Source organism: Protopterus annectens, chromosome 1.part1 (genome assembly GCF_019279795.1).
Source record: "Protopterus annectens isolate FY-2018-M chromosome 1.part1, PAN1.0, whole genome shotgun sequence".
Taxonomy (NCBI): domain Eukaryota; kingdom Metazoa; phylum Chordata; order Ceratodontiformes; family Protopteridae; genus Protopterus; species Protopterus annectens.
Window position 1 is genome coordinate 1,381,018,974 of NC_056726.1, and position 26,133 is coordinate 1,381,045,106.

Below are 26,133 nucleotides of genomic sequence, written 5' to 3' on the forward strand. Positions count from 1 at the left end.
GGATTAAATATTAGTCTATGTGCTGTAGTGAGCTGGAGGAAGTCCAGGTAATTTGTGAATTCTAACCAGTTGAGGGATTGGAGGCTAACACAGTGATGAGTGGAATGTTTGGCTTTGATGGCAAATTAAAACAGTTTTGTTATAACAGCTTTCAAGTTTGGAAATAATAGAAAAGGATAGCTTAGTTAGTAGCGGAGCGCCACACAGAAGGGAGGGAAGGAGGTAAGAGGAGACCAGAGTATGCCTGGTAGAAGTAGAGAGGAAGTGGTTGTTCCTATATAGCATACCTACTTTTTCGTGGGTTTTCTTTATATTTTGCTAAATATGGATGTTGAACTTGAGGTGTTCATCTATAGTTACACTGAGTAGTTTGGCAAAGGGAACAACTTTGATCAGAGAGTTGCTTTGGCTAAGAACTTGGAAGGAATTTTCAGCAAACAAGAAAGATTTTCAGGGTGTTAATAGTAGTATTGTAGATTTGTTAGCATTGAGAGAAAGGTGATTTTGGTGCATACAGATCTCAGTAGTTGAGAAGGCAGTCTGAGTTTTAGATAGGAGTTCAGGGAGGTTATAGACAGAGCAGACAGGTGTAGGGTCATATGCATATTGGATGACTTTGGCATTAGGAAAAGCAGAGTGAAAGTTATTGATAAAGATATTAAACAGCCTTGGTCTGAGAATGGACCCCTGTGGTACTCCAGTAGGGGTGGGTAAGAAAGGTGAGGTGCCTTTTTCCATTTCACAGCCTGAGAGCTATCTGACAGATAGCTTGAGAACCAGGAAAGGTTTTGGGAGAGATTTAGGTTTGAGAGGTGACTTAGAAGGTGCTTATGGGAAACTGTATTGAATGCTTTAGAGAGATCTAGGAGCACTGTGGATACTTAGTTCCCAGAATCTTGGGCTTGATTGACAATTTCTAAGAATGAGAGTAGAGCTGTTAGGGTACTATGTCCTGGTTGAAAGTCATGTTGGGTAGGGGTAAAAAGTTGGGTTTTAGTCAGAAAAGGCATAAGTTGGAGGTGGATGCATTTTTCTAAGATTCTGGAGATTGGAGAGAGAAGAGCTGTAGGGCAGAAGTTTGAAATGTTAGTGTTTATGCCTCCCTTGTGGAGAAGAAGAATAAAGGCAGAATACCAGAAGTTAGGGACATAGGATTTCTTTATGGATCTATTAATTAGGATACAAACTGGGAGAGCTATACCATCGGCAGCAGACTTGAGAAAAGAAGAGGGGATGTTTTCAGGTGCATTGGAGCAGGGTTTAAGTTTGGATAGAAGTCTTTTTATGTAATTAGTGGAGACAGAATTAAGCTCAAACATAGGAGGGAAATTATTGGGGACTTAGTGAGGTGGAATGTAGGAGAGATGGGTCGGTATTGGGAAACGTTTTCATTAGGTCGGATATTGATTCTATATTGACTCTATAAAGAAAGAGTTGAATAGTGAGGTTGATTCGAAGTCAGATTACTTGGGTCCAGACAGAGGTTATTTTTGGAGCCTGGGTTGAGGAGTGAGTTTATGAAGTTCCAAAAAAGCCTAGGGTTTTGGGAATTGTTGGACTGAAGCTTAGTGTAGTAGGATTTTTTTATCTTTGAAGATTTGTTGTTTTCAAAGTTATGGAGCTGTGTATATTGGAGAAGGGTTTCAGGAAGTTTATTCTTTTGGTAAAGCTTCCAGGATTTGTCTCTTTGAAGTATAATTTGCTTTGTTTCTTTGGTTAGCCAAGGGGCAGTTACAGTTTTTATTCTTTTTTTCCTTGGTGGAGCTGAGGAATTTAGAGTGTCTAGGAAAGTAGAATTAAAGTGGGCTATGGCTTTATTGAGTGGAAGGGTTTTTAGAATGTTCCAATTAATTTGTTTGAGATAGAGAAGATTTTGGGTCAAATTTACTAAAGTTGTGGGTCTGAATATATAGATGTTGGTGTAGATGGGTGGTGACTGCTCGGTAAATGAAAGCTGGGAGGTGGTCACTAATAGAGTCAGGGATGGTGCCAGTGTTGGTAATTTTATTTGGATGGGTGACTAAGATCCAGTCAAGAGTGAATCCTGGGGGATTTGTTTTATTGAGTCTGGTGATGGAGTGGGTTACTTGAGTAAAGTTAGAGGTTACTGGACAGGGAGGGTATGGGACTGTTGATTTTATTCCAGTCGATGTTTACATCACCTAGTATGCAAATTTCAAGGTTAATTTCAGCTGAGGCCCATTGCAGTATGTCTTCAAGGGTTGAGACATTATTTCCAGGTGGGATATAAAGGGCGATGATACAGAGGCTTTTGTGATTATTCATTTTTAATAGACCCACTATTAGTTCTGCATTGGCGAATTTAGGAATGGGGTTTGGTAGGGGAATTAGGGTAAGTAGATTGGAATAATTTAATGCAACGCCTCCGCCTTTTTTCTTTGGGTGGTCACATCTGTGAAATCCAGAGAGTAGGATTTCAGAGTCAGAGATGTGGGTTTTGAGCCATGTTTCCGAGATGGCTACAATGTCAGGTTGGTTATGACTCAGCCATGCTTGAAACTGATGTGCTTTGTTGTTGAGACTCTGGGCATTGAGTGTGAAAAAGTTAAGAGTATTGTAGGTGGATAAAAAGTTAGAGGAAGGGGGAGGGTAATTGTTATTTGCGGGTGGGTTAGGTCCTCGGTTGGTGTGAATGGCTCCAGCTAAGATGAGGTTACTGAAGAAAGTTATTTTAGTGTGTTTTGGTTTGGATTTAGGGTATTCTATATGGTCTAATTTGTTTAAGAGTAAGTGTCTTAGTAGTAGTGGAAATAACTTTATGATTAAAAAGGTGCAGATGGTTGAGCTAAAATAGAGAGGAGGAGATGGAAAATAAATAATTATTTGTGTGAGGGAGGAGATGGTTTTGTGTGGGAGTATGGTAAGGAGTAGAGAGTGGAAGCTGATTGGAGGTATAGGAGCTGGCATGGTATAAGGTTGTTAGGAGTAGTAGGAGGGAGATGGGGGTTTGGAGTGTTAGGAACAGTAAGGAAAGCATGGTTAGAAAAAAGTTGTTTTACTTAATAAACAGTGGTTTAAACAAGCAATGCCAGTATGAATCCCTTTTTTTAATTTATAATAAGAATGCAAAGTAATCTTTGACATGCCTATATTGTACCTGAACAACTAGTTTTTTTCTTCCTTTTTTTTTCTTCCATAAGGAAAGTATGAGTTACACTTTAGGTTGGAAAAGTACATTTCCTCATTACTAGGATACATTGCCTGTCTATATACATATATATATGTGTGTGTGTGTGTGTGTGTGTGTGTGTGTGTGTGTGTGTGTGTGTGTGTGTGTGTGTGTGTGTGTGTATAGACATAGTTGAACCTCAAAAGAAGCTAGCATATGTGATCCAAAATCAACTGCTCAAATGTGCTGGCATTGCTCATGTGTAGGTTTGAGGTTTGGCTTTGAGAGTTATGATTATGAATCAGAACTGCCTGTGAAAGTCATTCCCCCAGATTCTCTATACCTTGCATGGCATGCTGGATTGGTGCAGGAGCTTTAGCAGGCAATATGTCTGCCGTGTGATCCAGGAACAGCCTGCAGAGGCATGCATGAGTGCTCTTGCACTAATCCTGCATGGACTAAGCCCCTGTATGGAAATCACTCCATTTGCAGGAGAAATCTATGCAAATGAGGTGATTTTGCAATCCAGGAAACTTGCAACTGGCCATGCAGGACTAGTACAATCTGCAGAAATGGAGCTGTGACAGCTCCAAATAAAGGCTGCATATCATGTAGTAAGCATGCCAATGGCCAAGTATAAGGCCATTGGCATTGCAAACAGTGAAAAAAATAGAAAACTCAACTTTTAATTTTTTTTAGCCGATCTTGGCTGTTTAAGCGTAGGGCAGTGGCACGCAAATGGGAATGGGGGAAAATAACAAAAGAAACCTAAATTAAACACCCTAACTAAAATCAAAATTCTGCCATGCAAGTCAATGGCAGGCAGAAGACAACATGGCCAGTGAGAAGTGGTTGTTAAAAGGGAAGGCACAGTGTGAGACATGTAACCGTGCATTAGCAGGCAATCCTATGCAAATGAGGGGAATGAGAGTGAATCCCAGGTTTCCCCAGCAAGCTAATCAGGTCCCAACAGTGTAAGAGTAGGAATAGCTTGGTGCAAGCCTAGGAGTTAGGTGACATCATGGGGGTGTGTGTCAGGCATATTGTAAGTGGACTGGAGCATAGCTAAGCTAGGGGGTGTGACTAAACATGCCTAGCACTCTTTACATTGCCTAAGCGTGTGTGTGTGCCGCGCACCAGGTTTTAAAGGCAGAAATGTATCAGAATCAGCCAATTACACAGGCAGCAGATCAGCCCAGCCCAGAACACTACTATAAACTATGCAAACACCTTCCCCTCTGTTTTTTTCCACACTCTATACCCATGGTGTAAACAAGTGAGGAACTTTTAACACACACAACAGCAAAATTATAAGGGCTGCAATAACTATCATATAACAACTAGTGGAAGAGGCTGAGGGTCATGAAGATGTGAATGCTGTCATCCAACCCACAGTGAGGAGATGGAGAAGGGTGCACAGACCCAGGGTAAACTACCAGGGGCTACATGAGCTGGAGATAGAGGAGCACTATAGGGTGGACAGGGACCTCCTACAGCAAATTGTTGAGCTATGCCAGCAACGCCTGACACACAGAGCTAACAGAGGGGAACCCATCAAAGTGGATACCAAGGTATGTGTAGGCCTATGAATACTAGCTACAGGTACCTTACAAAGGCCAACTGGGGATATGATAGAGATTTCACAGGCATCAGCATCCAGGGTACTCCACCAGTTCCTGGATGCCATGTCAGCACATCAGTGAGCACGTATATTTCCCCAACACCTGTGAGGTGTTGGCCAGCAATATGCAACTGTTCCACCAAATAGCAGAATAGCTTGAGGTAGTGGGTGCTATAGACTGCATGCACATATACTGCAAAGCACCACCAGGTGAGCAGGGTAGGCAGACCTCTCAACCGTTCCGAATTACTCGGTTTTTACCGAGTTTTGGGGTCCAAATGAAGGGGTGCCACGATTCCCGAGTGGCACCCCTTCAGTTCCGATTTATTTTAACTTTTTAAAACCTTTTTTAAACTTTTGCGCTGTCGGCGCTGATGTCATCACATGCGCAATGACGTCAGCACCGTCAGACTACCAGCCAGTCGGAATTGAGCTCAAGGAGCTCGCATCATCATTTCTGGCTGGCTGGATTTGAATTAGAAGCTGGCGCGATAAGAAACGTTTTCTGTGCAGGGAGAAACTTTTGTTTTGCCTTACAGTATTTTTAAGCCACCGCCAGGAAAGCAGCCGAGAAACATCAGGGCAGGATGACAGGACGTCCGAGAAGTGAGAACAGGGGCAGAGAAATGAGAGAATGCAAACCAGCCGAGAAACATCAGGGCAGGCAAACCGACGACGAGCGAGAACAGGAGCAGGGCAGGACAGGAGGTGCAGAGAATTTCAATTAGGGCAGGACGACCGAGAACAGGAGGAGACAGACCAGCCAACTACTCAGGGTAAGATAAGATTGTGTGTGTTTGTGTGTGTGAAAAGTACATATTTTGTTGACAATCATTCTGCTGATTCTCAGAAGACCAAAAAAATGAAAATACAGAAGAGTGATCATTGCTGTTTTCCTTTACACTTGTTTGCAAGTAGACAATATCCCCTGCAACCCCTGATGTGGGAGGCAAGCTCCCCACACCCCTGCACTATACTAACCCCTGAACATATATAACAACACTATGATGACCATACTTTGGAGAAAATGGAATATTCAGTGAAATGACAATCTCACACTAGGCATAAGTATGTACAGACTTTTAGTCATCATTTAGTTTCCATATTTTGGGTCTCTGCAATCTGAGTCCTGACACTTGAAACAGCTGCATAGCACAATACATTTTATTTATCTCATTATTTTCTTTGTTAAAGAACCCACATGGAAGACTGTCAAATGTAAGGGCTGTTGTCAGAAGCAGTCAAAAATGTAGACAAACTATTCATCTGAGACATCCTGTTACTACACTGTCCAGGAAATTTCTTTTTTGATGTAGTTTGCCTGAAAATTAGAAGTTGTTGATTCAGAGGTTCACTTTATTCCTGCATCCTGCCTTTCAGTGCAATGGTAAAAAAAAAAAACTGAGACTGTACAGTACTCAGGTTTCTGCATACCACAGGTAAAGAAGGGGTTGAAATATTTATCATATACTGTAGTTGAGTTTAATTAGGGTGAGAAAAAAGCTTTTGAGAATTATTGTGAACTAAGAAAAAAAAAATCTGCCATATTTATTCTTCATAATTTCACAAAGTTCCATAAAAATATTCATGTTTATGTTACTGAATTAAAGAACCAAGACAAAAATGTTAAATTTAGTGAGTTACATGACTTGCTAGTAAAAGAGAATACTATGTGTGGCATATGTTATGATCAGATGAGTGATAAATTGCTAGACGATGCAGATTTAGCATCAAATATAGCAACAAATGTAAAGAGAGCCTGTGAAATTACTTAAATTAAAGATGCTAACAGAAACACTAGAAGTCAGAAGTATGTATAAGTACATAAAAAAGAAAAGAATAAAAAATGGTAACAAGAGAGTGAAAAGAGCCCAAATGGCTCAATGGCATGTAGGATGGCTTAGTGGCCTCACAGCAAGAGGTTTCCTGGTTTAATTCTTGGCTGAGATGCCTTCTGTGTGGAGCATGAATGTCCTCTCTGTGTTCACATGGGTTAACTCTGGTTTCATATTCATTTTAGTGTTATTACTTACATGGCTATGTGTAGCAGATGCTGTTAGTGAGTGTAGCTAATACTCTGAGTAACGGACAGCAAGAGGAGTGTATGTAGGGAGTGTGTTGGACAGGGTTGTTAGTGCATATCTTTCGGAGCACTGTTGATTAATTTTCCATCAGTTAATTATGCTGCCTTAGTGGTTTAAGCACAACTTGTATCAGAATGAATACAGAGATGTATACGAGTAGTGTAGCAGTTGTTCTTTCAGAGTTTTTTCATTTATTTAACTTTGGAAATTTAAAATAATGTAACTGGTTTGTTTGCTGTAGGAAAACTGTTGTGCTCTCACCCACATGTATGCACACTGCATGTGACTTTTTTTTTTTTTTCCTCTCTCTCTCTCTCTCACACGCACACACAGAAGCTCACACTACACTTTGTGGTGCGTTATTTAGTCATTTGCTTGGGATGTTTAATTTGCATGCTAGTATATTAACTTTTTTTAATTTCTTGCTGATCAGAGTTCTTATTAATCTGTTGTTGCTGCTTAAATATGTCATTGTGCCAGCAGTTAAGGTGTAGGTACTTTAATAAATGCTCGTCCAATACTTGGCTGCACTTGTTATATTACCAGAGGACAAAACATTTAGCCATTTTTATTTGGACAGAGTTGCTAAGGAAGACATAGCTTTCAACTTTCAGTTTGCAAAATGAACTCTTATGTCGCACAATGTGGAACACTTTTAACTAGGAAGCTCACAGCATGATTAAGTATTTCCTTGTATTTTTGGTGAGGTAGTATGAGATAGTTCAGTATTTACCACAGATATTTGTTAAAACAATTCTTAAAGAATGTGTGCCAAATCCTGTCAATGTGGAAGAGTGTGAAACATGATTTTTTTTTTTTGTCAAAAAATGAGGAATGTTCCTCATAGAGGCTGAAAGTGTGCGTGTGTGAAAATGCCCCCTTTATAATACACCTGGTGGCTCAAACCCTGTACCCTGCGTATAGGATAAAAAGAGCCTAATGTCCCTAGCCACCACTTGTGAATTTTTTGTTCTGTTCCCCATATAGTCTGTGATTTCAGGATGTTTGTGACAATTTGCTGAAGGTTGAATTTATTGATTAATGACAGGCATTTGAATTTCAGACTTCACATTCTTCAGAAAATAAATGGTAGCAAAAAACTTTTATTCTAGCAATTTTCTAAGTGTTTAAGATCAGTATTTGAAAATTGTACCTAATTTGGGGCAAGTTTGTCTTCCTAGCTTTTGGAAAACAAGCTGCTGATTTGGCATAGTGGTATGTTCTGACTGTAGTCATGTTTTCAAAAGACTTGCCAGTGAAATGCATGGTGGTAACACAGCATTTTATTCTAGCAACTTTAACTAAATTATACGCAATGTTTAAAATGTGTCCCTGCTTTTTGGCCTTTTTGCCCCCCTCCAAAAAAAAAAAACATAAATTGAAAATGAGTGCAAGAAGCTGTGCAAGATGCCTATGCCTTATACTACTGTCATTCTATTTTTATATGTATATTTGTGTGTGCGTAAGTAGACTTTTATGATGGAAATGTTCTGAATTGGGCAGTTTTGTCATTATTGTTTCATGCATTTCGTTTCATTGCCTGCTGAAAAAATCTTCAAATAAATTTAAAATATGCTCTGTCAAACAAATATGCTGTATTTACAAGGAATATAATTTACTAAAGTCAGGAATGTGTGTCAAAGAATACGTGTATGTTTCTTGTTTTGTGTGCAAGCAAGGGGCCAGTGATTTGAAAACAACCCAAAGGTAATCTCAATCCACCACTGGCATGATGCATTTTATATGGATGTGATGTAGGTTTCAATGCTATTTTAATGAATGTGAGTTTCAAGGGCAGAGAAGTTTTAATGCTAAGTTTATTTTCATTGTGAGACAGTATTACTTTAACAGATGTCTATTGATGTTTGTGCATTGTGCTGTAAAGTGTAAAAATAAAATACAAATCATTGTAGAAGTAAATCAGTGTGCACACACTAGTGTTTATGGTAAATGGGGCAAAATAGCCAGGTAATGCGACATAGGAATGGCTGCAGGGAGAACTCTGGTGCCATATTTTGGTTGTCTGTACTTCATTTTGCAGGAAAGTTGGTATCCCACAATTCCACTGGAGTGGGCGGGGTTACATAATTATGTATGCAAATTTTATGTTAAACAGCGTACAGATTTGTACCTATTTTTCATGGGCCTTGTCCAGATTTTTGATGATCCAAGGTTGAGAGGTATGAGGGTAGGGTCTACATGAACCACAAGGGCTTCCCCTCCATCAACTGCCAGGTTGTGTGCGATGCCCAGGGCATAATAATGAATGTGTGTGCTGGCTGCCCTGGAAGCTATCATGATTCACACATCTGGCATCTGACGCAGCCGTACCAGAGATTTACCAATGGGGACATCCCTAACGGTCACTTAGTGGGGGATGCTGAATATGCACTGGAGCCGTGGCTGATGACACCCATCAGAAATGCACACACACCCGAACAAGAACTCCATAATGAGGCAGATGCACAGACCAGAATCATAATAGAGTGTGTGTTTGGGAAGCTGAAGTCACTGTTCCGGTGCCTGGACAAATCCGGTGGAGCCTTGCAGTACTCACCAGCTACATATACCCAAATTGTCTTTGTATGTTTCATGCTACACAATATAATTCTGCAGAAACAGCTGCAGCAGGAATAGCTCGAGGCAGGGCCACACAGCCCCCCACCATTGTCAAGACCTACACAGGCACAGAGTGAATCTTAGTAGGAACAACCTGAGCCTGCTCCAGTAGGCAGAAGGACGCATACCCAGTATGCCCTGGCCTTGGCAAAGAGGCAAGGCATAGCACATACACTGACACAGGAGGGACCCAGGGAATACTACCTCTCTCTGACTCTCACATACAGTAAAAGGGATGGCAAACATGGCACTACCTGTGCTTAACAATGTGTAGGGAGTGTACTATATGCATCCGACATAGGCAGCCCTGCAGCACCACCCTCAATACTGGGACACCCAAAAGGTAAGTGACTCACACATGCCAGTCAGGGGGGGTTCACATACCCAACAACAGTAACAGCCAGCAGGACAGCTGCAGACAAACACAAACAAATCTGTGCTATGGCCTCTGAATGTGGCCTATGGATAACCACCCCCCAGACCTACACAGACAGACTACAGCAGGTCAGGCAGTGGGATGTCAGTTCTGAAGGGTAGGAAGTCAGAAACTAATATGTAGGTAAATAAAAGCTAAGATCTGTAGTACACTGGTATGCCTCTAATCAGCATGATAAGTAAGTCTGCAGAATGAAATGGAGTACCCGACATACCAGTACAGTCGTAGCAAACGTGTACAAGTGTCAGGTGTGGCCCTCCCATCCTATGTAGTAATGTAATAACAGTCAGGTGTGCCCCCCCCATCCTGTGTAGAAATGTAGAAACAGTCAGGTGTGCCCCCCCATCCTACATAGATAGTAGTAACAGTCAGGTGTGCCCCCCAATCCTGTGTAGAAATGTAGAAATAGTAAAATGTGCCCCCCCATCCAATGCAGAAATGTAGTAACAGTCAATGCCAAATGATCGACGAATACCCTGCAGAGACAGCATGCTACCTGTAAGTGTACAACACAAAGGTCAGCACTGCAGTACAAACTACCTGGACTTCATCCACACATGCAATACAGACGGGCATACTGGGCATGCTCACACACAGAGAAATGAAGGCAGTGTCAGTCAACAACATACTAAAAGGTCATACTGGGCATGCTCACACACTTAAACACATAAAGGCCATGTCTGCAAACACCAGTGGACCAGACATATCTGGCAGTCGCATATGTTAGTGCAGACACTCCTCAGTATGCACCACTCATGCTTTGCACACACAGAGGATAGGAATACAGACATATAAGGACAACACACTATAATAAGCCAAAGGTAGATGTACAGAGATGTGTGGAAGAGGGTGACTGTGACAAGGAGCCATCCAGGGCTGTCCCACCCAGCACACAGCCAAAGGGCCACAACCACACAAGGGTCAGATGTCACTCATTGAAGATACTAGCCACCGGTATCTCTCAGCATTACAGACTATGTGGTGCATGTGCTAGCTGTGCAACATGACTGTACAAGGAAGTAGTCATCTAGCAGATGTATACACGTACCTGTGAAATATAACCCTGTTTTCACCCGCATGTGGCATGTCAACCCCTAGATGAATGGGTTATGGCCCATGCACTCACACACTGCTCTCCCCATAGCCCAACTATGACAAGCATGCTGAGGTAATCTACTGTGAAATACACCTTTGGGAGAGTTGTAGCCCAGTAATCTCTGTGGCACGTCCCATAACTGTATACTGCTGTAGTGTGATAAACTAGTTACGTAGGAGTTCTAATCCCTGACTTGTCAAGTGTGTGTGTGTTTGTGTGTGTGTCTGTCTGACTCTGTGTAGAGAGTGATGCTTTTTAGGGTGGTCACACTCCCTACAAATGAAATGCTCTATTTGGTAAAGCTACTAATGTCATCCACCTAGAAATACACCTCTGGGAAGGTCGCAGCCCAGTAATCTCTGTAGCATGTGCCATAACTGTGTACTGCTGTAGTGTGGTAAACTACTTAGGTAGAAGTTCTAATCCCAGACTTGGCAAGTGTGTGTCTGTGTATGTGTATTTGTGTGTGTGTCTGTGCAGAGAGCAATGCTTTTTTGGGTGGGCATACTCTCTACAATTGAAATGCTCTACTTTGGCAAATCTGCTGATGTCATCCACCTAGAAATACACCTCTGGGAAGGTTGTAGCTCAGTAATCTCTGTAGCAAGTTCTATAACTGTGTACTGCTATAGTATGATAAATTAGGTAGGAGTTCTAATCCCAGACTTGGCAAGTGCCTGTCTGTGTGTTTGTGTGTGTGTCTGTCTGACTCTGTCTGTGTAAAGAGCAATGCTTGTTAGGGTAGTCACACTCCATACAATTTGAATGCCCTACTTTGACAATCCTGCTCATGTCATCCAATGTGAAATACACCTTTGGGGAAGGAGCTCTCCAGTAATCCCTGTGGTGCATCCTATAACAGCTCCATGCTGTAGTGTGATACAGACCTTTGTTAGGGGTACTATACACACACATGTCATTTGTGGATGTTTTGTGTGTATTTCACTGTCTGTCTAGGGAGCAATGCATTTTAGCCTAGCCACACTCACTACAATTCGAATGCCCTACTTTGGCAATCCCGCTGATGTCATCCAATGTGATATACACCTTTGGGGAAGGAGTACTGCAGTAATCTCCGTGATGCGTACTATAACTGCGTAGTGCTGTAGTGCAATAAACTAGTTAGATAGGGGTTCTAATCCCAGACATGACAGGTGTGTGTGCGTGTGTGTGTGTGTGTGTGTGTGTGTCAGTGTGTGTGTGTGTGTGTGCGTGTGTGTGTGTGTGTGTGTGTGTGTGTGTGTGTGTGTCTGTGTGTGTGTGTGTGTGTGTGTGTGTGTGTGTGTTTGTAACATGCGTCCTTTGTGGAGGTGGGTGTGAGTGTGTGACACCTGGGCCCAATGTGGAGCGGGATTGGCAAATTTCTTATATGGTGGCCTTAGTACATATCACAATGTCCACCATACAGGGATAACAGATGTGAAATGGCCAAGAGGCTAGGGTGCAAATCCATACCCATTTATGTGACATCAAGGCCAGGCAACTACAGTTAGCAACCCCAGTATTACCCAGAGCACACTCTCAACCCATGTCTCATACACACACACACACACACACACACACACACACACACACACACACACACACACACACACACACACACACACACACACACACACACTTACCTAGGCAACAGCCAATATGTGGGTAGTACACTGCATATTGGCCATTTATAGTAACTATGGAGTGATTACAGTGAGCTACAGAGGGCATGGCACCCTGTCCATCTGTCCAATAGGCACATACATGCAGACATGTTCTCCACTGGACACCTGCAACACCTGTGGTGCCATCAAATGTGGCCCACAAAGGACATACCATGCTTGAAAACATGTCCTGTATGGACATATGCCACTGACACTAGGGAATTTCTTTAGGATGCTATCAATATAGGTGCAGGGTAAACCTGCTATCCATTACCAGTTCCCACCACAGGTGGCCAAGGCTGGCACATCTGATGATAATCTTTGGGCACAACATGGGCCAGACACCCCAGGTACAGTTCCACATGTCACTGTACATGCATGTGGGAGGTGTGCACATCTCAGACACTGTCCATGTCATGGACTAAGGAACACATACATGGCAAGCAATGCACAGCATTGGCCACACGAAATAGTCACCCAGGTGACTGGATGGTGGATACAATACCCACCTGTATGGGCAAATGCAGAAACTACAGTTCTGAGCCACAATGCAGACCATTGTCATGTGGCCTGATGACAAGGTATACTCATCACCTAGCCTTGTATAGCCGTCTAGCACAGTTGACCACCACACACCCATGCAGAAATGCACCCATGCATGTCAGTACTGGCACCCTATGTGTTTGTGTGTGTGTGTTGTATGATGCATATGATCACATCCACACTCACTACAACACCCATTGGCATACTGAATCATGCTGTCTGATGTCAGACACCTCCCCATACCCTTTGCCCATATAACCTTTGTATGACCCATGTGGTGCATGTTATACCTGCACAGTAATGTGTTGTGGCAATCTCACTAGTGATGAATTGTATTCCTGGCCATGCCAAGTGAGTCAATCTGTGTGCATCCCTGTAAGAGCATGGCTGTGTTGACGCTGGCACCTGTTCATGGGGACAGGCACGTGTACTACATCTATCATATACCATATCCCTGTTGCAGATGTCACTCACCATCACATATATGTTCTGAGGGCTCCACATCAGGTAACCTATGTGACTCATCCAATAACTGCATAGAACTGCTGATACCCTGTGCTGGTAGGTGTGTGACACAAACATGCGTATGTTTTACTCTCCCACCCCTCCCTAACTTGTCTTTGCCTCTGTCTGCCTCTCTCACTCACTCACTGGTGGATGTGGAGACCTACACCTGCTTTGCTTAGGCAGCAGCATGTGTATTTTAAGTGATGCTCGTGATCAGCTGATGGCCACTGCATGAACTGCAGCCCTCCCCTAGATGATTGCATGTGGGACAGCTGTGGTAACATTCCCATAGCCAGTTGCATGGAAACACACTCCAATATCTAGGGACATCATGTTGGTGTTGGGCCTTTTCATTCACTGTGAGCAGTAACTCGATCTGTTGTTTGGCAAACAGCATCTAAGATGGATTGGGAATTTACCTCTGACAACATACACAGTGGAAACAGGCCAACACACAGGAGGGGGATGTGACTGACCTGACTACAGACTGTAAGTGCTACTGTACTGCATTTGGAGTAATGCTGGCTTAACAGGGTGTGCACGGATATGGCTGTCCTACATGTTTTAATACCTGCCATGTCAGTTCTATGTTTATGAGGACTCCCCATCTGTAGGGTCATCTGCAGACTGGGAAGTGTGTGGTGCCTTTGGTTTCATGTGTTACCCACAGAGCATCTATCTGCGAACTGCAGAAGGCAGTGTGAGGATTGCAGTCTGTAGATGGTGAAAGCTGTGACAGTTATTGACTTCATATCCCTCATAGGACATATGTTGCAACAAACCCTGTTACAACAGTAAATGTATGAGGTTATCACAGCAACATGTCAATATTGGCCCTCTGTATGTGCTTCCAGCCACAAATCTGTCAACCTTTGTACATATGTCATGCATTAAGAGGTGCATATGTGTTGTACACCATAATTAGTATCATCATATATCATATCTGATAAAAAGCCAGTGAGATATCAGACTGCTACACATGGTATGTACAGTAGGGGTTATATTTGATGACATAACCTGGACATTCTGTGGTTGTTTGTACAGTACTGAGGTCTGTGTACTTATGGTGAATGTCAGCAGTGCGTGTACTGTTAATATGTACTTTTGCCTGTGTACAAACTGTGGTAGATGTCATCGTTCTAGGTCCAGTCCTATCCTATGTTACATGCTGCTCCACTGTATGTTACCTTATTGGCTTACATGTTTGTAGGGCCATATACACACATGTCCCATAGCTCAGACAGGCATCAGACCACACTGTGTAGTGGCCCAGTATATGTAGGGTTAGTGTGTGAGTGGCACATATGAGGATGGTGTTGAACAGATAGTCCATATACTGTAATATTATGCTAGCTTACCATATGTGACTGTGGCTGTGTTCACATTGGTTGTGGTTATGCACTTTCACACAGGTGTATCTTACCCTGTGCTGTGACATGCCCATAGAGCCTGCTATATATGCAGGTACATGTGCACTCCCCCATAGAATATGTAGGCCAGTGTTGAGCCAGTCTGCCTGTAGCCTGCACACTGCTTGTTACATGCCTAGCAGCTTAGTGTACTTACCCAGTGAGATGTCATGTCCAGATACTTTCCAGATGTACTGCTGCCGGGCCTCCCTTAACAGTCATGTATGTGAGACAGAGCAGTGGGATGCTGTACAGATGTATGTCAATATCTAGTGGGTAGTATATGGCCATGGCACCTCTGTACCATCAGTTATTATGTGTCAGGACAGACAGGGGTGTGTGAATGCATCACCTATGGGAGCGAATGTATACCAGTTGTTATGTGCTATACCCATCTACATGGCTGTTAACATCCATATTGTCAGGCTTGGTCCACATATTCTGCACCAAGGGGTTCTGTGTATACCTCTGGACTGTACAGAGTGTGTCAGAATGTCCGCATATATTGGTCAATATCTATGTTGTAGTCCATAGGAGCATTACGTGCTTGCAGAGGTACTGTACTATGATGTCCTTAGGATGTCTGTCAGTAGCCAATGGCGCACATGTGAAAAGCAGATGTGACCTCCCACACACACCATGCCTGTGAGTACAATCCTTATTACAGTAGCAATAGTCTACTAATATACCTTCTATATATACCTGGCATCCCCTTGCACTATGAAGTTAGGAATATAGGGGCTGAGGTAGGGCTACACTCCATGTTCAGGACATATGGTGAAAATATATGTACATATGATTATCCAGAGATTTATATAAAGAATTGCATATGTACATATCGACATATATAGATGGGTATGTATATGTACATCGATATGCATATACATATACACACCCAGATATATACATGTACAGAGCATTATATGTCTACACATATACAGATAGTGATACATATGCACATATACGTATACCACACTGCCATTCCTGCCAGCAGTCCACTGCTGTTATATCCCCCACACATACGGTGGGGCTGGGGCTATATATGTGTAGGCTTCACCTACACAATACATGTGTGCCCATATGCACTCCAGAGGCCAGTGTATGTTACAGTGGTATATAGCTCTGTATTATTGAGTCTAGGGAGGATGCACCATACATTACCTAGGCTATTACAAAAAGTGGGGGTATCAGAGGTGAGCTGCCTTAAGGTTTCTGGATGTACAGTACCATACGTTTCATCTATCTTGACATTACTTACATAAAGTAGGTTACTGCAGGCCTACTGCCTCCTGCCATACAGACTGTCCTGTTTGTCAGTGTGCCTGTGATGGTGTCAGTTATACCTTGTTATGTAACAGTTACATCCCATTTAGTCAAATGAAGTCTTTACCACCTAGTGATTGTGAACAGAGTGTAGATAAAGGCTGCTGAACTATACACCTGCATTATTTACTGTTGATTGTGTTGTATCCTGTGGGCCAGTTTGTATTTACTATTGTACAATTTGAAGGGTTTGGCCTGGACAGCAACAGTTGTGGACCTTTCCAGACTACTGTATTAGTATAACTGTTTCACAGATGCATTACTATTTCTATATCGATGTCAGTGTCTGAACAGCTATATGACATGGCATATAAATCTGGAATAGCACACAAATAAAGGTTTTCCATTTCTGCAAACCTGTGTGTGGTGTTTTATCCTATGACCTCTCTGTGGGTATATCTTGCAGGCAATGAATGTCATTTGTATGGGTGGCTCATCCAGTGTCCAGTTGTTAGGGTGTTAACTGTAGGCATAGTGGCTGTTCCATATTGTGTGAACCTACTACATAAGTATCTTACTGTACATATATCTGCGTTTGTATGTGTAGTCACATGTATATATATAAATCTAGATATATCTATCTATATATATATATATATATATATATATCTATATATACATATGTATATATATATATATATATCTATGAATATATATATATATATATATATATATATATATATATATATATATATATATATATATATATATATATATATATATATATATATATATATATATATATATATGTATATCTGTACCTGCATATATGTGTCTGTGTATATGTGTATATGTATCCTGGGGATGTTGGGATGTTGATAGCTTCCACATTTTACATTACCTATGAGAGCCAGACTGTACTGCATGATATGTTACCAATACCAGCCTGACATCATACAGGTGGGATGTAGTACTGTTAACATCTTGTGCCCATTTTATGTCAGGACCCAGTTATGGGATCTGCAACACTTGGTAGTGTATTGCAAGGTGGACGTGTTTGGCTGTGGGGGGTGGGTATACCTCTTTGTACAAGACGTATATTGTTTGGGGCCTTTCAACCCCATTAACAGTGCATGTGGACGTATATGATTTAGTTAATCTCCCATTGATATCTACACATGTATGTCCATATATACCTATATGGATATATATATCTAGTTACTTATATATAGCTACGTCCGTATATACCTACCTAGATATATATATGCTTACATATGTGTAACTTGCTGTGTATATGTAGACATATAGGTGTAGACATATATATGTGTTGATGTAGGTATTTGCATGTATATATGTTTATATATATATATATATATATATATATATATATATATATATATATATACATGTATAGATATGTTGTATCTGTTTAGAAATTACTATATTTACATACACACATACATCTAAATGTTGGAATACATTCTGTGTACTATTTAATGACTGGGCTGGATGATATGTTTTTGAAAACATCAGGGTTATGTACGTCTGGCATGGCTTTCTGGTAAATCACTTTGTCTATGGTGTGAAGGGATGTGGGTTTGATCCTTGCAGAGGCTGCTTATTTTCTTGCTAGGCAAAACATGGGCCATTGGATACAGAGTGATTAAGGCACTTTAAAGCAATTGTAAGTGGGTTTGCACATGCTTGCACAGAGGTAAGCACTGCTAACTTCCAGTTACAGTTTCTTATACTCGGCTTCTAAATTGCTTACCCAATGTAGGTATTGCTTATCGACGCGCAAACAGGCTTAGGCCTGCTTACTGCTGCTTAAAAGTGCTTACACCCGCTTACCCCTGCACTAATTTCTTTAAAAGGAAAGAAAAAAGGGTTGATAAGAAAGTGGTAAAACAAAGGACACAAAGAGGGAAAGACAGTAGGGAAAATAGCTAGGGATGTTCAGGAAGGTTGTAAGGAAGGTCTATAGCTGCCCATTTCTTCTACAGTAACAGCTATGCATATACACTGAATTTGGAGGTAGATTTGGACACTCAAACCCCTGGGAGAGGGGTGAGGACAACAATATTAAGTTGTGATGCCAATTAGACCAGATTACATGTGTCCAATAGACACATGTGTGAAATGTACAGCTATGTATGGGGCGAGATTTTTTGTGGGAACTGATTGCTCTTTTTTCTTTTTTTCAGGTGAATGTGGTATGTTGGTGAGGGGTAGTAGGTATATTTGGGGAGGTAGGTTGGATAAGTTAACAGACAAGACCAACAAGATGCATACAGGGGCAGTGTATGACACATGCGGGGGGTAAACACCTTGATGGGGAGGGGTGTTGGGATATTGGAAGCCCACAAGCCCCTAGTGGCAACAGTGGGACTGAGGTCCCCACCCATTTGCAGTCACCACTGCACCTTCACAGCCCCGAAGGTGGCTGTGCTGGGTGCTGAGTTGCAGAGCCAGGCTGACTCTCTAATCATGACATGCAGACCTCAAGCTGGCATAGAAGATCACCAAACTGTTCGTTGATTGCTCTATGTACCACGACCCTGACCTGGTGATGGGTGACAGGTGCCTCTCCGCCCTCACTCACAGGGGGGCAAGCCCCATCCCCTGAGGTGGTTCCACCCAAAGTTGGTGCAGGACCAACAGACAGGGTGGTCTGGGGTTGGGCTACAGACTTGCTGGTGCCCGGTGCCACGGCCAGCTGAGGTGGGACAGGTGGGACCACTGGGACTGGCCTTTCCAAGCATGCTATAGTGTTTAGATTTCATCATCATATATTCATATATCAGTTAGTAATAGTCAGCACATTCCAGGGTTAGGTATAACAGCATGCATAGATATTCCCATTAACCCAGACACCAGATACGGAACAGTTGCATAACAAACAGGACACATGTATATATGGGACCACAGTGGTAATAAGAACAGCATGCAGGTACGTTGATAGCACCATGCACCAGTGTTGGGATAATTCAATATAGCACATGCATGGGAACCAATAATATATTTACCAAACAACTGGACATTGTCAGAGTCAATACATACCAGTTAGGGTGTGCATGTTGATTATTGTTGAAGATATGGTGGGGGGGAGAAAGATGTCAATTAACAACTAGTACATTCCTGTAGTCCACATTACTTTCATAGTCAGTGCTGTTATCTGTACCTTACAAGTCTTACTACACTACCCTATAGCCTTACTTTGGACAATGATATGGCTGTCATCATCATTACACATGACCCGGTTTTACCTGCAGTATACACATCTTACCTGGTATACCTGTGGAGGGAATGTTTGTTAACACTAACTGTTTCTACACATATGCCCAGATTCCAGGTTGCTGTTTTGCACATAGCTATCCAACTCTTTCTGCACAGACTCTAGCCATGTGTTGACCACATGCTAGTGTGCCTGGACATATCTAGAATATTGCCCTCTTCCACCTTTAGTGACCTGACACACATATATACATGCTTTCCTACACAGTTATATTATGTAGCACAGTGTGGGTGACAGTGACCAGTGATCCTTTATAATTCAGAGAAACTACAGCACTCACAATTCCCTACAATACCAAAGTGAACAGTACCAGTACAGGTTATAATAGCCTGTATTTCTCAGCACAGTGTTCGTATCCAACATACCTGTGGGAGCAATGTTTGTTAGCACTACCTGACTGTTGCCACACAAAGTTCTAGATTATACATTAGTATTATGCACATACATCTCACTCTGTTACTGTACACACTCTGGTCACAGCTTGACAGCATGGGAGTGTAGATAGGACATACTTGAAATATTACTCTCCTAACGGTTTTGGGGGTTGCTACAGTGACAGGTGTGTTCTCATGATGCTTGACAATCAGTTGTATTCCCTGTTTGCTGGCTACACATCTGGGATTATCCCACAGATTTACCAGGGGGACAGGGGGCAGGCAGCAGATATGGGCACATATACTGGACATTCTGGCCTCATCTGTACAGTTGTGGGGTATGCATCTGTATGCAGCCTAATTCCACTCCCAGGATTCAGACCATGGCTGTGTCTGCTACAACTTAAACACTGTCCATCACAGTTGTGTCTGCTATATAGCTATTGCTGTATATCTCCTATCTGCTTTCTGTCTTATTAATGGGGATGTGCTTTTGCATTCTGACCTTGTATTACAACACTCATATACAGTTTCCTAGACAGTTATATGCTGTTGAACAGTGTGGGTGTCTGTGATGTGTAATACCTCATTATTCAGAGCAACTGCATATCATTCTTGTATTTCTGGGCACAGTGTTGATATCTGACAGACCTGTTGAAGGAATATTTATTAGCACTACCCAAATGTTCCCACAAACAGTACCAGAGTCCAAGTTACTATTATGCACATACATCTCACTCTATTACTGTACACACTCTAACCACAGCTTGACAAGTTGGGGTGTAAATAGGACATACGTGGCTTCTTAGTCACATAAGGTATTGGGGAGTTGCTAGTTTGCCAGCTTTGTTCTCATAGCTGTGTGTCAATCAGTTGTATTTCCTGTTTGCTGCCTATACATCTAGGGTCACCCCACTGATTTCCCAGGGGCACAGGTTGATAGGCAACAGATATGGACCACTTTTCTAGACATTCTGGACATATCTGTACAGTTGTGAGGTATGATTCTTTATGCAGACTACTACCACTGGCAGGATTCAAACCGTGGCTGTGTGTGCAGAAAAATTACACTTCAGATCTCAGTTGCATGTGCTATTTAGTTTTTGTTGTCTGTATTTTTCCTGTTTACTTTCTATGAGTCTCTCAGTTGTACTAAATGGCCTCTGGGGATTACACCTGTCATATACAGGCATTCTTACACATTCAATTTATGGTGCACAGTGTGGGTAACAGTGCTTAATACTACAATACTATTACATGATTGCATATCATCAATACCGTATCATACCAGGATATACACATGCAGTCCAGCAGTTTGACCTGTTTTGTCAGGCTATTACACTTTTATTGACTTACAGACAATATGAGACTCTTACTGCCATATTCTCTAGTGTATGCAGTACTTGCCTTGAACAATACAGGTTTTATACTAGCAATTAATTTACTACTACTTTTATTTTTATTTCCTGCGACATTAAATGCATGGGTATTACTGACCTGCCTCACATCGCAACCTCACCAGGTGACTGATGTGGGCCTCCTGGTTCGCAGCCCACTCCGTTGCAGCTGTGGGGGACATAAGAAGAATATTTAGCCACACCTATCCATGATATACCTGAGCTGGCAATTATTACACACATACTGGGGTAATACCTACACACATCTGGAACATCCCCTGACTCTCTAGCCTCTTGGAACAACTCCGCCAAGAGGACCCCCTTCCGCCGCTTCAGGTCAGCATAGTGCTGCCTGACCTGCTCACTAGTTTGGGGTATACCAGTGGCACTGGTGAGGTCACGGGCGAGATGGTACTGGCCCTGCATCAGTCTTTGAGCATGGTCTTTAACTAGAAGTCCTGCCATGACCTTGGACTCCTGGATGCACCAGCGCTGTGCCCGGAAGTGCACTCCTTCTCCCCTTACTGCCATAGTGCCTGTCAGGGGAAGCTACAACCAGTTATGAGATGTATTCCCACTTCTTGGATTTCAGTAGGGTCGATTTCCTGCACTTTTCCATGATTGGCCAGTTTTGAAAAGGCTAAGCTATGGGCAAACCTGCTTACCTAAGGTTGGCATTGTTTAAAGGGGTATACCACTAGGCACAATGAGTTAGCTGGTCTACACATTGCTCACACCTCCTAAGATGGCCTGTGCAATGCTTAGCATTGCTTACATTAGACTTTCATTATAATGTCTTTTTGGCATTGTGCTATTATTCATTACACCTTATATGTATGCCTGGTATCCATGATTAATGTGTATGTACACTCTGTGGGGTCCTTGTATTTTACTGGGGACTTCAACACTCTATTACAATTGCACCTCACTTCTGAGCTTACTGCTGTACTCCAGTTCACATATTTATGTTATGTAGTGGGTTATGGTACATATGACTGTATATTGATTCCTTTCACAGGTTCAGTTTGGTTATACTATGGTGAGGACTTGTTTGCTACTACCTCATTCTTCTGTACGTCTGTGATGGCTTGGTGGATAACTACTGGGACTATGGTGTAGAGTGTCCAGGGTTTGAGACCTGCATGGTTGTTTATTTTGTTGATGGGCAGAACAAGGGCTGTTGGATACAGAGTGATTAATGCACTTTTGAGCAGTTGTAAGTGGGTTTACGAGATGGTAAGCACTGCTAACCTGCTGCTACATCTGCTTACACAGTGTTAGCTTTAGAATTGCTTAACCAGTGTGGGCATTGCTTACCTCCATGCAAACAGGCTTAAGCCCACTTACTAGTGCTTAAATATGCTTACTACTGCTTATTCGTGCTTACACCTGCTTACTAGTGCCTTATTCATTATGACATGGACACTTCACATGTGCATTTACTGGAGTACTCCAGTTCATAAATATATGTTATTTATTGAGTTGTGCAACATAAATATTACTCATAACGTACTTTGCCATGGAAAATAGAATCTGCTGCAGTGGGACTCAAACCAGGAATGCCTGCTCGTAAGGTGAATGCTCTGCCCACTACACTATTGATATGCTGCTTCATTTGCATATATCTCCCTTTTTATCCTCTTCAGCTATTTAAGCTGCATTAACCGTAGCTAAGCGATGGGCACACTGGTGCACCTACGGTTAGCTGTAATTGGATTAAAAAAAAAAAAAAGTATTTCTTCATTTTATTTATAAACTCTGTTGCTGTTATACACAAGGCGGACTGTTGCTGAGGATATACGGTCACCTGTGAGTGGTCTTGCTCATTGCATACCCCTTTCTGTTGTTCTACATTGCGGGGGCATGTTTATACTGAGAGCTCTGCTCTCAGACATGCCACCTGCACTCTTATGCACTCCATGTAAGCCTAGAAGCATGGGCAGCGTGCTTCATTAATATGCATGGCACACTGCCATCCTGCTCCTAAATGGCCAGTTCTATGCAGGACTAAGCATGGGAGATTAGTAAATCCGGGGGATTGTCTTCACGCAAGCTTCAGCTGCAAGAGACCTGCTTGTTTTAACTGATGTTTTGATTAGCATTCCAACTACTACAGTAAGAAACTTTCATTTGACATGTTTATTTCAAAGCCATGCCTACTGACTGTTTACCAGTACCTGCACAACTTCCTTTACAGTATTTTCCTGAAGTTTGCATTCAAAAACTGTCTTGGGCTTTCAATACAATTGTTACAAAGCTTGTAAAAAAGGTCACTATTTAGTACCTCTTAATTTTAATTGTTGTTATTTTGTTCTTCTTAAGTTCATTTTGTAGTCTGCCAGGGAAACCTGATAGAAAACAGTTACACTCTTGTCCATCTGTTAATTGTTGCAATGGCTGGTGCAAAGCTGGTAACCAAAACCACAGCTGCTAGTAAGAGAGAGAGAAAGAAAGAGAAAGTGAATTGTTTCAAAAACCTGTTTGTATTGCTAGTGAAAAGACGTTTTCATTTGTAATTATATCACCAAGTGCATAGACTATTCTGCAATTTGCTTAGCTCAGTGCTGATACAGTAACTTGGCTGGTGAACCATTTAGTTAGAGCAGAGAAAGAGAAAGAAAAAAACGTAAACCATATACATCATCTGCACTTATTACCAAAAGGAAAATAAAACAAACTCTAGTTACTTTCCTACCAGCAAAGGTAAAGAAGACATTTGTGCTTGTTATGAACTTTATTTAATGTGAACTGTTATTAAAAGTGAAGCATCTGTTCATAAGTGCATATGAACAGGACCAAGAGTAATGGCGGTTGTGTCCACTACTACTATGTGCAATGAGATTGGTTTGCACCTCTCTTGTTGAGATATTGACCGATATTGTTTTATTTTATTTGTCATATAATAAACTCCAGCTTTGAGCCTGAGCAAGTATCACCTGCATCCCCTTGTCCACAGTTATTGGATTAACAAGCAGCTGCAGCTGCATCAAGCAGCACCAACGAGGCTAACAATTCTACCTATTGATCCTTTTGAGTATTGATTCCTCTAGAAAATATCTTATGTGCAATGGCTATGATGAAGTAGCTGTTACAAGCTATCACTGTTGTCACTGATTCAGTGGTGACAATAGAAAAGTTAGTGGCCTAACCAAGGACTGTACCCCCGCTTAAGCAGCTTACTACAGATAAACACATGACAGTACCCTTGTCAAAACCCATTACTACAGATAAAGACTTGAAAGTATATTTATACACATTTGAGAAGATTGCTTGCTAGTAGAAGTGGATCTGCTCAACTTGGGCACATATACTAGCTTCTGTCCTTACAGGAGAAGCCCTCCAAGCATATATAGATATTACTACTGCTGACTGTGCAGCTAATGGTAATGTGAAGAAATATTAGTTAGCAATGGTAGGGGTAATGATGGAGACACAGGGACATACATTTCAATAAAGTGTCTTTGAAATCTATGTCTGTGAGATCTCAGAGCCTAGTTATGTGTTCAGAAATATTGGTGAAATAGTGGTTAGACCAAGTGTGTCAGAATTAGAAAGAGACATTATTAGAAATGTTGACTATAGGTAAATATAAAAGGACACTGCTGAATATAATTAAATACTAAGTCTGCTATCTCCCCCTCAGTGTTCATTAATTTATTATTTCCCTTCATAGTTCTTTATTATTCCTAACCCATCCTGCCAACTATAGTAACACTGACTACCCATTTTGGTCCATGTAGTTCATTCTCTTCCTGTTCCATACAACATACTCTTCTATCAATAAGCATTTCACTAAAACTCCAGCACAAGATCTACCATAGGTCATACAGGGGAACATGTACCTAGCTGCCATGTTGACTAAATAGTGTCAACCAAACCCTACGATCGGTCACTAAACTTACCTGCTAACATTCAGGAATGTATATATATATATATATATATATATATATATATATATATATATAGGTATATATATATATATATATATATATATATATAGAGAGAGAGAGATTGATAGATAAATAAATAAAATGCAAATAGACACTGGAGGTGCAAATATACAAAATATAGATTTATTGTTCCAAATGAAGCAAACAAAAAAAATCGGCAATGGAAGCATTTGAATTCTCTGTTACAATAATGGATTTAATTAGGAGGATATATGAAGGATCAGAGGAAAGAATTAAGGTGGGAGGGTTACTCTCTGATAAGCTGTTTTTGAACAGAGGAACCATGCAGAGATGTCATTTTCCCCCTTTAGTATTTGATTTGTATTTAAAGACATTTTTTTAAAGAAAATAAGGGATTCAGAAATTCAAGGATATCATTGGTATGGTAATCAAGAAAATTTGGTTGTATTTGCAGATTATATTATTTTATATTTGATAAATCCAGAAAAGGGCATTTCAGTGCTGTGGGACATTTTGAGACAGTTTCATGTCTTCTTGGGATATATAATTAATGAAAAATGAAAACATAGGCTACAGTGATAAATTGTCTACCCACAACTAAATTAGTTAAGCAAATACCCGTATTTATGGGGATATGATAAGAAGAAGTATTCAGGTCTATGGATTAAAAAATAATTATGTTTGGCAGTTAAAGATATGTTGGAAGACAGTAAACAAAAGATAATACAAAGAGAAAAATGACCAACCAGTAAATCCACCAGAATTTATTTAAAACTTGAGAAAAGCTCTAACATCTCGTCTA